Raw genomic sequence first — 12,981 nt, forward strand, 5'->3', positions numbered from 1 at the left:
AGTGATGAGAGGGGGAGAGTGAGGAGAGTGATGAGAGAGAGGGAGGAGAGTGATGAGAGGGGGAGAGTGATGAGAGGGGGAGAGTGATGAGAGGGGGGAGTGTGATGAGAGGGGGAGTGTGATGAGAGGGGGGAGAGTGACGCGAGAGAGGGGACAGTGACGAGAGAGAGGGGAGAGTGACGAGAGAGAGGGGAGAGTGACGAGAGAGAGGGGAGAGTGACGAGAGAGAGGGGAGAGTGACGAGAGAGAGGGGAGAGAGATGAGAGAGGGGGAGAGTGATGAGAGGGGGGAGAGTGATGAGAGAGGGGTGAGTGATGCGAGAGATGGGAGTGATAAGAGAGAGGGGAGAGAGATGAGAGAGAGGGGAGAGTGATGAGAGACAGGGGAGGACTGATGAGAAAGGGGGAGATTGGAGAAAGAGGGGAGAGTGATGAGAGAGAGGGGAGAGTGATGAGAGAGGGGGGAGAGTGATGCGAGAGAGGGGAGTGATAAGAGAGGGGGAGTGATAAGAGAGGGGAGAGTGATGAAAAGGGGAGAGTGATGAAAGAGGGGGGGAGAGCGATGCGAGAGAAGAGAGTGATGCGAGAGAGGAGAGTGATGACAGAGAGGGGAGAGTGACGAGAGAGAGGGGGAGAGTGACGAGAGAGAGAGGAGAGTGATGAGGGGGGGAGAGTGATGTGAGAGAGGGGAGTGATAAGAGAGGGGAGAGTGATGAAAAGGGGAGAGTGATGAAAGAGGGGGGAGAGCGATGCGAGAGAAGAGAGAGAGGGGAGAGTGATCAGAGAGAGGGGAGAGTGATGAGAGAGAGGGGGAGAGCGATGAGAGAGAGGGGAGAGCGATGAGAGAGAGGGGAGAGCGATGAGAGAGAGGGGAGAGCGATGAGGGAGGGGGGAGAGCGATGAGGGGAGTGGGAGAGCGAGGGAGGGGAGGGGGGAGAGCGATGAGAGGGGGAGAGCGATGAGAGGGGGTAGAGCGATGAGAGGGGGGTAGAGCGATGAGAGAGGGGGAGAGCGATGAGAGAGGGGGAGAGCGATGAGAGAGGGGGAGAGCGATGAGAGAGGGGGGGAGCGATGAGAGAGAGGGGGGGGAGCGATGAGAGAGAGGGGGGGGAGTGATGAGAGGGGGGAGGAGTGATGAGAGAGAGGGAGGAGAGTGATGAGAGGGGGAGAGTGATGAGAGGGGGAGAGTGATGATAGGGGGAGTGTGATGAGAGGGGGGAGTGTGATGAGAGGGGGGAGTGTGATGAGAGGGGGGAGAGTGACGCGAGAGAGGGGAGAGTGACGCGAGAGAGGGGGACAGTGACGAGAGAGAGGGGAGGAGTGACGAGAGAGAGGGGAGAGTGACGAGAGAGAGGGGAGAGTGACGAGAGAGAGGGGGAGAGTGACGAGAGAGAGGGGAGAGTGACGAGAGAGAGGAGAGCGATGAGAGAGAGAGGAGGAGCGATGAGGGCGGGAGAGTGATGAGAGGGGGAGTGTGATGAGAGGGGGGGAGAGTGATGAGAGGGGGGAGTGTGATGAGAGGGGGGAGTGTGATGAGAGGGGGAGTGTGATGAGAGGGGGGGAGAGTGATGCGAGAGAGGGGGACAGTGATGAGAGAGAGGGTAGAGTGAGGAGAGAGAGGGGAGAGTGACGAGAGAGAGGGGAGAGTGACGAGAGAGAGGGGGAGAGCGATGAGAGAGAGGGGAGAGAGATGAGAGAGAGGGGAGAGTGATGAGAGAGAGGGGAGAGCGATGAGAGAGGGGGGAGAGTGATGAGGGCGGGAGAGTGATGAGAGAGAGGGGAGAGTGATGAGAGAGAGGGGAGGGCGATGAGAGAGAGGGGAGGGCGATGAGAGAGAGGGGAGGGCGATGAGAGAGAGGGGGAGGGCGATGAGAGAGAGGGGAGGGCGATGAGAGAGAGGGGAGAGCGATGAGGGCGGGAGAGCGATGAGGGCGGGGAGAGCGATGAGAGGGGGAGAGAGTGATGAGAGACGGGAGAGCGATGAGAGAGAGGGGAGAGCGATGAGAGAGAGGGAGAGCGATGAGAGAGAGGCGAGAGCGATGAGAGAGAGGCGAGAGCGATGAGAGAGGGGAGAGCGATGAGAGAGAGGGCGGGGAGAGTGATGAGGGCGGGAGAGTGATGAGGGCGGGAGAGTGATGAGGGTGGGAGAGAGTGATGAGGGCGGGAGAGAGTGATGAGGGCGGGAGAGCGATGAGAGAGGGGAGAGTGATGAGAGAGAGGGGAGAGCAATGAGAGGGGGGAGAGCGATGAGAGAGAGAGGAGAGCGATGAGAGGGGGAGAGTGATGAGAGGGGGAGAGTGATGAGAGAGGGGTGAGTGATGCGAGAGATGGGAGTGATAAGAGAGAGGGGAGAGAGATGAGAGAGAGGGGAGAGTGATGAGAGACGGGAGACTGATGAGAAAGGGGGAGATTGGAGAAAGAGGGGAGAGTGATGAGAGAGAGAGGAGAGTGATGAGAGAGAGAGGAGAGTGATGAGAGAGGGGGGGAGAGTGATGCGAGAGAGGGGAGTGATAAGAGAGGGGAGTGATAAGAGGAGGGGAGAGTGATGAAAAGGGGAGAGTGATGAAAAGGGGAGAGTGATGAAAGAGGGGGGGAGAGCGATGCGAGAGAAGAGAGTGATGCGAGAGAGGAGAGTGATGACAGAGAGGGGAGAGTGACGAGAGAGAGGGGAGAGTGATGAGAGAGAGAGGAGAGTGATGAGGGGGGGAGAGTGATGTGAGAGGGGGAGTGATAAGAGAGGGGAGAGTGATGAAAAGGGGAGAGTGATGAAAAGAGGGGGGGAGAGCGATGCGAGAGAAGAGAGAGAGGGGAGAGTGATCAGAGAGAGGGGAGAGTGACGAGAGAGAGGGGAGAGTGATCAGAGAGAGGGGAGAGTGATGAGAGAGAGGGGAGAGCGATGAAAGAGGGGGAGAGCGATGAGAGAGGGGGGGGAGCGATGAGAGAGAGGGGGGAGCGATGAGAGAGAGGGGGGGAGTGATGAGAGGGGGGAGAGTGATGAGAGAGAGGGAGGAGAGTGATGAGAGGGGGGAGAGTGATGAGAGGGGGAGAGTGATGATAGGGGGAGTGTGATGAGAGGGGGAGTGTGATGAGAGGGGGAGTGTGATGAGAGGGGGGGAGAGTGATGCGAGAGAGGGGGACAGTGACGAGAGAGAGGGGAGAGTGACGAGAGAGAGGGGAGAGTGACGAGAGAGAGGGGAGAGAGATGAGAGAGGGGGAGAGTGATGAGAGGGGGGAGAGTGATGAGAGAGGGGTGAGTGATGCGAGAGATGGGAGTGATAAGAGAGAGGGGAGAGAGATGAGAGAGAGGGGAGAGTGATGAGAGACAGGGGAGACTGATGAGAAAGGGGGAGATTGGAGAAAGAGGGGAGAGTGATGAGAGAGAGAGGAGAGTGATGAGAGAGGGGGGAGAGTGATGCGAGAGAGGGGGAGTGATAAGAGAGGGGAGTGATAAGAGAGGGGGAGAGTGATGAAAAGGGGAGAGTGATGAAAAGGGGAGAGTGATGAAAGAGGGGGGAGAGCGATGCGAGAGAAGAGAGTGATGCGAGAGAGGAGAGTGATGACAGAGAGGGGAGAGTGACGAGAGAGAGGGGAGAGTGACGAGAGAGAGAGGAGAGTGATGAGGGGGGGAGAGTGATGTGAGAGAGGGGAGTGATAAGAGAGGGGAGAGTGATGAAAAGGGGAGAGTGATGAAAGAGGGGGGAGAGCGATGCGAGAGAAGAGAGAGAGGGGAGAGTGATCAGAGAGAGGGGGAGAGCGATGAGAGAGAGGGGGAGAGCGATGAGAGAGAGGGGAGAGCGATGAGAGAGAGGGGAGAGCGATGAGGGAGGGGGGAGAGCGATGAGGGAGGGGGAGAGCGATGAGGGAGGGGGGAGAGCGATGAGGGAGGGGGAGAGCGATGAGAGGGGAGAGCGATGAGAGGGGGGTAGAGCGATGAGAGGGGGTTAGAGCGATGAGAGAGGGGGGAGAGCGATGAGAGAGGGGGGAGAGCGATGAGAGAGGGGGGAGAGCGATGAGAGAGAGGGGGGGGGGAGCGATGAGAGAGAGGGGGGGGAGCGATGAGAGAGAGGGGGGAGTGATGAGAGGGGGAGAGTGATGAGAGAGAGGGAGGAGAGTGATGAGAGGGGGAGAGTGATGAGAGGGGTAGAGTGATGATAGGGGGAGTGTGATGAGAGGGGGAGTGTGATGAGAGGGGGAGTGTGATGAGAGGGGGGAGAGTGACGCGAGAGAGGGGACAGTGACGAGAGAGAGGGGACAGTGACGAGAGAGAGGGGAGAGTGACGAGAGAGAGGGGAGAGTGACGAGAGAGAGGGGAGAGAGACGAGAGAGAGGGGAGAGTGATGAGAGAGAGAGGAGAGCGATGAGAGAGAGAGGAGAGCGATGAGGGCGGGAGAGTGATGAGAGGGGGAGTGTGATGAGAGGGGGGGAGAGTGATGCGAGAGAGGGGAGAGTGACGAGAGAGAGGGGGAGAGTGACGAGAGAGAGGGGAGAGTGGTGAGAGAGGGGAGAGCGATGAGAGAGAGGGGAGAGAGATGAGAGAGAGGGGAGAGAGCTGAGAGAGAGGGGAGAGTGATGAGAGAGAGGGGAGAGCGATGAGAGAGGGGGAGAGTGATGAGGGCGGGAGAGTGATGAGGGCGGGAGAGTGATGAGAGAGAGGGGAGAGTGATGAGAGAGGGGGAGAGTGATGAGAGAGGGGAGAGTGATGAGAGGGGGGAGAGAGTGATGAGAGAGAGGGGGAGAGCGATGAGTGAGAGGGGAGAGCGACGAGAGAGAGGGGAGAGTGACGAGAGAGAGGGGAGAGTGACGAGAGAGAGGGGAGAGCGATGAGAGAGGGGGGAGAGTGATGAGAGAGGGGGAGAGTGATGAGTGAGAGGGGAGAGTGATGAGTGAGAGGGGAGAGCGATGAGAGAGCGATGAGAGAGGGGAGAGCGATGAGTGAGAGGGGGAGAGCGATGAGTGAGAGGGGGAGAGCGATGAGTGAGAGGGGAGAGCGATGAGTGAGAGGGGGAGAGCGATGAGAGATGGGAGAGCGATGAGAGATGGGAGAGCGATGAGAGAGGGGAGAGCGATGAGAGAGAGGGGAGAGCGATGAGAGAGGGGGAGAGCGATGAGAGAGAGAGAGGAGAGCGATGAGAGGGGGAGAGTGATGAGAGGGGGAGAGTGATGAGAGGGGGAGAGTGATGAGAGGGGGAGAGAGTGATGAGAGAGGGGAGAGCGATGAGTGAGAGGGGAGAGAGATGAGAGAGGGGAGAGCGATGAGAGAGAGGGGAGAGCGATGAGAGAGAGGGGAGAGCGATGAGAGAGGGGAGAGCGATGAGAGAGAGGGGAGAGCGATGAGAGAGGGGGAGAGCGATGAGAGAGAGAGAGGAGAGCGATGAGAGGGGGAGAGTGATGAGAGGGGGAGAGTGATGAGAGGGGGAGTGTGATGAGAGGGGGAGTGTGATGAGAGGGGGGGAGAGTGACGAGAGAGAGGGGAGGAGTGACGAGAGAGAGGGGAGAGAGACGAGAGAGAGGGGAGAGTGATGAGAGGGGGGGGAGAGCGATTAGAGAGAGGGGGAGAGCGATGAGAGAGGGGGGAGAGCGATGAGAGAGAGAGAGGAGAGTGATGAGAGCGGGAGAGTGATGAGAGGGGGGAGAGTGATGAGAGGGGGGAGAGTGATGCGAGAGAGGGGACAGTGACGAGAGAGAGGGGAGAGTGACGAGAGAGAGGGGAGAGTGACGAGAGAGAGGGGGAGAGTGACGAGAGGGGAGAGAGATGAGAGAGGGGGAGAGTGATGAGAGAGAGAGAGGAGAGTGATGAGAGGGGGAGTGTGATGAGAGGGGGAGTGTGATGAGAGGGGGGAGTGTGATGAGAGGGGGAGTGTGATGAGAGGGGGGAGAGTGATGCGAGAGAGGGGACAGTGACGAGAGAGAGGGGAGAGTGACGAGAGAGAGGGGGAGAGTGACGAGAGAGAGGGGAGAGTGACGAGAGAGAGGGGAGAGAGATGAGAGAGAGGGGAGAGTGATGAGAGAGAGAGAGGAGAGCGATGAGGGCGGGAGAGTGATGAGAGGGGGAGTGTGATGAGAGGGGGGAGAGTGATGCGAGAGAGGGGACAGTGAGGAGAGAGAGGGGAGAGTGACGAAAGAGAGGGGAGAGTGACGAGAGAGAGGGGAGAGTGACGAGAGAGAGGGGGAGAGTGGTGAGAGAGGGGAGAGCGATGAGAGAGAGGGGAGAGAGATGAGAGAGAGGGGAGAGTGATGAGAGAGAGGGGAGAGTGATGAGAGGAGGAAAGTGATGAGAGAGAGAGGAGAGTGATGAGAGAGGGGAGAATGATGAGAGAGGGGAGAATGATGAGAGAGGGGAGAGTGATGAAACAGAGGGGAGAGTGATGAAACAGAGGGGAGAGTGATGAGAGAGAGGAGAGTGATGAGAGAGAGGAGAGTGATGAGAGAGAGGAGAGTGATGGGAGGGGAGAGAGTGATGGGAGGGGAGAGAGTGATGGGAGGGGAGAGAGTGATGGGAGGGGGAGAGAGCGATGAGTGAGGGAAGAGCGATGAGAGAGTGGAGAGCGATGAGAGAGTGGAGAGCGATGAGAGAGTGGAGAGTGATGAGGGGGGGGAGTGATGAGGGGGGAGAGTGATGAGAGAGAGGGGAGTGATGAGAGAGAGGGGAGTGATGAGAGACGGGAGAGCAATGAGAGAGAGGGGAGAGCGATGAGAGAGGGGAGAGCGATGAGAGAGAGCGGAGAGCGTGACGGCGAGAGGGGAGAGCGTGACGGCGAGAGGGGAGAGCGTGACGGCGAGAGGGGAGAGCGTGACGGCGAGAGGGGAGAGCGACGGGCAAGAGGGGGAGAGTGAAGGAGAGGAACAGGCTGATTAATTTACAGGATCATTGGCTTAAAATTCCAGGAAGGCACTAAAAATACATCCCCTCGCTAAGCAAATCAGCCAGCATCTCACTGAGCTTTACCCTTGCCACAGCTGGCTTATTGTGATCAATAAATTCCTGTCACTCAGTCAGAGAGTCACAATGCAATCTATGGTTACAGGCCCTTCGGCACAACCAGCCCAGGCCGACTGCTAGTCCATCCACCCAACTAGACTCAATTTCCTATATTTGACACAAATCCCTCTAACCCTGCACACCAGCACCTTCCACACTGCCATAACATAAAAAACATAATGAGTAGGAGCAGGAGTTGGCCATCTGGCCCGTCGAGCCTGCTCCACCATTCAGTAAGATCATGGCTGATCTGACCATGGACTCACCTCCACCTACCCGCCTTTTCTCCATAACCCTTAATTCCCCTTCTATGTAAAAATCTATCCAAACTTCTCTTAAGTATATTTACTGAGGCAGCCTCCAGGGCTTTATTTGGTAGAAGGTTCTACAGATTCACCACCCTTTGGGAAAAGCAGTTCCTCCTCATCTCCATCCTAAATCTACTCCCCCAAATCATGAGGCTATGTCCCCTAGTTCTAGTCTCAGCTACCAGTGGAAACAACTTTTCTGCTTCTATCTCATCTATCCTTTCCATAATTTTATATGTTTCTATAAGATATCTTCTCATTCTTCTGATTCCAGTGAGTACAGTCACAGGCGACTCAATCTTTCCTCATAGTCTAACCCCCCCTCATCTCTGGAATCAACCTGGTGAACCTCCTCTGCACCGTCTCCAAAGCCAGTATATCCTTCTTCAGGTAAGGAGACCAGAACTGTACAGAGTACTCAAGGTGCGGCCTCGCCAGAATCTTGTACAGTTGCAGCATAATCTCGCTGCCCTTACATTCAATCCCTCGAGCAATGAAAGCCAACATTCCATTTGCCTTCTTGATAGCCTGCTGCACCTGCAAACCAACCTTTTCTGATTCATGCACAAGCACTCCCAAGTCCCTCTGCTCAACAGCATGCTGTAATTTATCACCATTTAAATAAGAATCTCTTCTTCCATTTTACCTTCCAAAGTGGATGACTTCACATCTACTAACATTGTACTCTATCTGCCAGTCCCTTGCCCACACAGGTAACTATCCAAGTGTTTCTCAAATGATACTACTGTACCTGACTCAAACACTACCTCCAGTATCTTGTTCCATCCACTACCACTCTGATATCTCGTTCCATCTACTCCCACCCTCCGACATCCCGTTCCATCCACTCCCACCACCCTCCGACATCTCGTTCCATCCACTCACACCACCCTCCGACATCTCGTTCCATCCACTCCCACCACGTTCTGACATCTCGTTCCATCCACTCCCACCACCTTCTGACATCTCGTTCCATCCACTCCCACCCTCTGGCATCTCGTTCCATCCACTTCCACCCTCTGACATCTCGTTCCATCCACTCCCACCATCCGACATCTCGTTCCATCCACTCCCACCTTCGGACACCTCGTTCCATCCACTCCCACCATTCGCTATCTCGTTCCATCCACTCCCACCCTCTGGCATCTCGTTCCATCCACTTCCACCCTCTGACATCTCGTTTCACCCACTCCCACCCTCTGACATCTCGTTCCATCCACTCCCACCAACCTCTGACATCTCGTTCCATCCACTCCCACCCTCTGACATCTCGTTCCATCTACTCCCACCTTCTGACATCAACGTTCCATCCACTCCCGCCCTCTGACATCTTGTTCCATCCACTCCCACCACCCTCTGACATCTCGTTCCATCCACTCCCACCCTCTGAGATCTCGTTCCATCCACTCCCACCACCCTCTGACATCTCGTTCCATCCACTCCCACCCTCTAACATCTCGTTCCATCCACTTCCACCCTCCCCGACATCTCGTTCCATCCACTCCTACCACCCTCTGACATCTCCTTCCATCCACTCCCACCCTCTGACATCTCGTTCCATCCACTCCCACCCTCTGACATCTCGTTCCATCCACTCCCACCTTCTGACACCTCGTTCCATCCACTTCCACCCTCTGACATCTCGTTCCATCCACTCCCACAACCCTCTATCATCTCGTTCCATCCACTCCCACCACCCTCTGACATCTCCTTCCATCCACTCCTACCCTCTGACATCTCGTTCCATCCACTCCCACCCTCTGGCATCTCGTTCAATCCACTCCCACCCTCTGGCACCTCGTTCCATCCACTTCCAGCCTCTGACATCTCGTTCCATCCACTCCCACCATCCGACATCTCGTTCCATCCACTCCCACCTTCGGACACCTCGTTCCATACTCTCCCACCATCCGCTATCTCGTTCCATCCACCCCCACCCTCTGACATCTCGTTCCATCCACTCCCACCACCCTCTGACATCTCGTTCCATCCACTCCCACCACCCTCTGACATCTCGTACCATCCACTCCCACCCTCTGACATCTCGTTCCATCCACTCCCACCACCCTCTGACATCTCGTTTCACCCACTCCCACCCTCTGACATCTCCTTCCATCCACTCCCAACCTCTGACATCTCGTTCCATCCACTCCCACCCTCTGACATCTCGTTCCATCCTCTCCCACCACCCTCTGACATCTCATTCCATCCACTCCCACCCTCTGACATCTCGTTCCATCCACTCCCACCACCCTCTGACATCTCGTTCCATCCACTCCCACCTCCCTCTGACATCTTGTTCCATCCACTCCCACCCTCCGACATCTCGTTCCATCCACTTCCACCCTCTGACACCTCGTTTCATCCACTCCCACCATCCGACATCTTGTTCCATCCACCCCCACCCTCTGACATCTCGTTCCATCCACTCCCACCACCCTCTGACATCTCGTTCCATCCACTCCCACCCTCTAACATCTCGTTCCATCCACTTCCACCCTCCCCGACATCTCGTTCCATCCACTCCCACCACCCTCTGACATCTCGTTCCATCCGCTACCACCCTCTGAGATCTCGTTCCATCCACTCCCACCACCCTCTGACATCTCGTTCCATCCACTCCCACCCTCTAACATCTCGTTCCATCCACTCCCACCCTCTGACATCTCGTTACATCCACTCCCACCCTCTGACATCTCGTTCCATCCACTCCCACCTTCTGACACCTCGTTCCATCCACTTCCACCCTCTGACATCTCGTTCCATCCACTCCCACAACCCTCTGTCATCTCGTTCCATCCACTCCCACCACCCTCTGACATCTCCTTCCATCCACTCCTACCCTCTGACATCTCGTTCCATCCACTCCCACCCTCTGGCATCTCGTTCAATCCACTCCCACCCTCTGACACCTCGTTCCATCCACTTCCACCCTCTGACATCTCGTTCCATCCACTCCCACCATCCGACATCTCGTTCCATCCACTCCCACCTTCGGACACCTCGTTCCATCCACTCCCACCATCCGCTATCTCGTTCCATCCACCCCCACCCTCTGACATCTCGTTCCATCCACTCCCACCACCCTCTGACATCTCGTTCCATCCACTCCCACCATCCGACATCTCGTTCCATCCACTCCCACCTTCGGACACCTCGTTCCATCCACTCCCACCATCCGCTATCTCGTTCCATCCACCCCCACCCTCTGACATCTCGTTCCATCCACTCCCACCACCCTCTGACATCTCGTTCCATCCACCCCCACCCTCTGACATCTCGTTCCATCCACTCCCACCACCCTCTGACATCTCGTACCATCCACTCCCACCCTCTGACATCTCGTTCCATCCACTCCCACCACCCTCTGACATCTCGTTTCACCCACTCCCACCCTCTGACATCTCGTTCCATCCACTCCCAACCTCTGACATCTCGTTCCATCCACTCCCACCCTCTGACATCTCGTTCCATCCTCTCCCACCACCCTCTGACATCTCATTCCATCCACTCCCACCCTCTGACATCTCGTTCCATCCACTCCCACCACCCTCTGACATCTCGTTCCATCCACTCCCACCTCCCTCTGACATCTTGTTCCATCCACTCCCACCCTCCGTCATCTCGTTCCATCCACTTCCACCCTCTGACACCTCGTTTCATCCACTCCCACCATCCGACATCTTGTTCCATCCACCCCCACCCTCTGACATCTCGTTCCATCCACTCCCACCACCCTCTGACATCTCGTTCCATCCACTTCCACCCTCCCCGACATCTCGTTCCATCCACTCCTACCACCCTCTGACATCTCGTACCATCCACTCCCACCGTCTAACATCTCGTTCCATCCACTTCCACCCTCCCCGACATCTCGTTCCATCCACTCCTACCCTCTGACATCTCGTTCCATCCACTCCCACCCTCTGACATCTCATTTCATCCACTCCCACCACCCTCTGACATCTCGTTCCATCCACTCTCACCCTCTGACATCTCGTTCCATCCACTCCCACCCTCTGACATCAACATTCCATCCACTCCCGCCCTGACATCTCGTTCCATGCACTCCCAACACCCTCCGACATCTCGTTCCATCCACCCCCACCACCCTCCGACATCTCGTTCCATCCGCTACCACCCTCCGACATCTCGTTCCATCTGCTCCCACCATCCGACATCTCGTTCCATCCGCTCTCACCCTCTGACATCTCGTTCCAGCCACTCCCACCCTCTGACATCTCCCTCCATCCACTTCCACCCTCTGACATCTCGTTCCATCCACTCCCACCTTCTGATACCTCGTTCCATCCACTCCCACCATCCGACATCTCGTTCCATCCACCCCCACCCTCTGACATCTCGATCCATCCACTCCCACCACCCTCTCATTTCGTTCCAACCACTCCCACCCTCTGTCATCTCGTTCCATCCACTCCCACCACCATCTGACATCTCGTTCCACCCACTCCCACCCTCTGACATCTCGTTCCATCCACTCCCACCCTCTGACACCTCGTTCATTCCACTCCCACCATCCGACACCTCGTTCCATCCACCCCCACCACCCTCCGACATCTCGTACCATCCACTCCCACCACCCTCCGACATCTCGTTCCACCCACTCCCACGACCCTCCGACATCTCGTTCCATCCACTCCCACCACGTTCTGACATTTCGTTCCATCCACTCCCACTACCTTCTGAAATCTCGTTCCATCCACTCCCACCATCCGACATCTCATTCCATCTACTCCCACCTTCGGACACCTCGTTCATTCCACTCCCACCATCCGACACCTCGTTCCATCCACCCCCACCCTCTGACATCTCGTTCCATCCTCTCCCACCACCCTCTGACATCTCGTTCTATCCACTCCCACCCTCTGACATCTCGTTCCATCCACTCCCACCCTCTGACATCAACGTTCCATCCACTCCCACCCACTGACATCTCGTTCCATCCTCTCCCACCACCCTCTGACATCTCGTTCTATCCACTCCCACCCTCTGACATCTCGTTCCATCCACTCTCACCCTCTGACATCAACGTTCCATCCACTCCCACCCTCTGACATCTCGTTCCATCCTCTCCCACCACCCTCTGACATCTCGTTCTATCCACTCCCACCCTCTGACATCTCGTTCCATCCACTCCCACCCTCTGACATCAACGTTCCATCCACTCCCACCCACTGACATCTCGTTCCATCCACTCCCACCACCCTCCGACATCTCGTTTCATCCGCTCCCACCCTCCGACATCTCGTTCCATCTCCTCCCACCCTCTGACATCTCGTTCCATCTGCTCCCACCCTCCGACATCTCGTTCCATCTCCTCCCACCCTCTGACATCTCGTTCCATCTGCTCCCACCCTCCGACATCTCGTTCCATCTGCTCCCACCAGCTTCTGACATCTCGTTCCATCCACTCCCACCTCCCTCTGACATCTCGTTCCATCCACTCCCACCCTCCGACATCTCGTTCCATCCACTTCCACCCTCCGACACCTCGTTCCATCCACTCCCACCCTCTGACATCTCGTTCCATCCACTCCCACCCTCTGATATCTCGTTCCATCTACTCCCACCCTCCGACATCTCGTTCCATCCACTCACACCACCCTCCGACATCTCGTTCCATCCACTCCCACCACCCTTTGACATCTCGTTCCATCCACTCCCACCACGTTCT

General features: G+C 56.8%; 1 protein-coding gene across 5 annotated transcripts in view; it reads right to left on the reverse strand.

The window, feature by feature from the left end:
- The window catches only part of LOC140201103 (protein-tyrosine kinase 2-beta-like), a 233,870-nt gene that overhangs the window by 115,432 nt on the left and 105,457 nt on the right, over positions 1-12,981 (reverse strand). The gene's annotated exons all lie outside the window — the stretch shown is intronic.

Source organism: Mobula birostris, chromosome 8, assembly GCF_030028105.1.
Source record: "Mobula birostris isolate sMobBir1 chromosome 8, sMobBir1.hap1, whole genome shotgun sequence".
Classification (NCBI taxonomy): Eukaryota; Metazoa; Chordata; class Chondrichthyes; order Myliobatiformes; family Myliobatidae; genus Mobula; species Mobula birostris.